The sequence below is a fragment of the Thalassophryne amazonica genome, chromosome 18 (genome assembly GCF_902500255.1).
Source record: "Thalassophryne amazonica chromosome 18, fThaAma1.1, whole genome shotgun sequence".
Taxonomy (NCBI): Eukaryota; Metazoa; Chordata; class Actinopteri; order Batrachoidiformes; family Batrachoididae; genus Thalassophryne; species Thalassophryne amazonica.
Genome location: NC_047120.1, coordinates 32,835,153 through 32,837,247, shown reverse-complemented (window position 1 = coordinate 32,837,247; position 2,095 = coordinate 32,835,153).

The following is a 2,095-nucleotide window of genomic DNA, read 5'->3' as shown; positions in this document are numbered from 1 at the left end:
GGGCATCGGGAGTTGCCGAGAACCAGTTGGAACATGCATATTCTTTATCTCACATATGTGTGGTGTCAAAAAGGGCAATTTGCCTCACGATGGAGTAGTTTGGGTTGCTCTGGGATGTTTTGACCACAAAGCAAACCCACCTACCCTTTGATTGGTAACCAACCTGCTTTGCCGACTGACCTATAGTCACCCTGTTAAAATATGAACACATATTGTGCCAAATTCCTTTCTTCACAATTCAAATTTCTATATAAATGCATATGTTTTTTGGGACATTATATTGTTTGGGCAAGAACTCAAGATGCAAAAGGAACAGACCATTATCAAGTTATAAACTAACTGAATTCACACGAAACATGAAGAGGAACTGGCAACATATTGTAACTTCAGTCTTTGTTAGGTAGCATAGAGCAGACAGTCATTTATTAGTGTGAATTAATCAAGTAACATTACAGACAGGAACATCAACACAGCTAAACAATAAATAAATAAAAGTATTGGACTAGATGTTGGCAACCATTTGAGGCACTTCAATTGAAAATGTGGTTAAAAAAAATAAAAAAAAACCTAGCAGGCAAACTGTCTATTATCAGTTACCATGACAAGAAACACGTCAGCTGCTTTGCTTTAGAGGCTGTTGCATTTGTTAAATTCTTATTGGTGCATGGAAATGGCAAACACTTTAAGCCAATAAAAAGACAGAATTAAATTATTCATGTAAAACTGTGGTGTATGTATATACATACACACACACACAGTAGATATTACTCCATGAGTTCAACAACAACAAAAAAAAATTATGACCTGGCAGTAAAATCTGTCAGCTGTAAAGTTGCATAATGCAGTGTCAGTGTTTGCATGCTACAGAGGAAAATAAGCAATGTGAACTTGAGATCTGGCAAATAAAAACATCTGAAGAGGTTTGCTTTTTTGTGAGGGGCTTGAATTGTAGAGAATGTAATTTCATTTCGGGTAGTTTTAATTTACCACTAACTAGTTTCCGGCTTTTTTGAAATCCCCGCCAGTTGACTTTCTTAGCCAATCAGGAGATTACCTGTTCTTGTCTCACTGTGACCCCGCCCTTCACCTGCCCAGCACAGGCGTGTGTACTGTGTGTGTGCATGCATGTGTGTGTATTAGAGCGAGTGTAGCCAGCAAAGTGTTTGTGTGTTTTTACTTTGAGGCTGATGGAAACTGATGACTGCATGTTGCCTTACTAAGCAATCATTCAAACTCATACACATGCACAACACGTGACACTCCGAACAACACATACCAACAAAGTGCACCTCACTAACATGCATCACACGACCACACACCACGTTTAAGTTGGCATCAAAGCAGACGGGCTGATTTTATAAAATATCAGTGGAATTAAAATTGGTTTTGTTGAAATCCAGAATGTGTCGAGCTTTTATTTGTGTGTATGTGAAACCACAATGGTGCACCCGCCTGATTTTCAAAGAAATATGACCAAAAATAAGAATCACAGCAGTTATTAAATGTTTGCCCACAACCACTTCGTCTAAAAATATTCAAACTTCACAGATCCAAACAAGAGCAATCGGAGATTTCTGACATCCAGCAATCTGGATCCGGCTCTCCATGCCCTAATATCTATCTGTGGTGCAAATTTGGTGAGAATCCTTGAAGTAGTTTTGACGTAAGCATTCAAAGCGTATGTAAAGTGAAATCTTTATCCAGAATTTCGATCCAGATCACCTGCAACATTTAATGGAGTCTTCCATGGCATAATATCTGTGGTGAAACTTTGTCCAAATCCGTGCAGTAATTTTGACTTAAACTTGTTAACAAAGAAACAAATGCCAATGCTTTTATTATGTCCTTAGGGGACATAACTAACAACATATTTTGACACCAGTTTACATACATAGACTGATATTTATTGTACTTTTTATTCTCACTGGTAAGCGAAAGATGTGATTGTGTAAGCCTCTGGAGCCGGTAGAATCCAAATCTAGGAGTTTGGTAAGTAGAGAAATTAAGCCCTATATTGCTTCTACTGTCCACTGGGATCTAGGAAATGAAGCAAATAGCCCAGAAGCCCTCGGATGGGATGTCAGCAGTCACAATT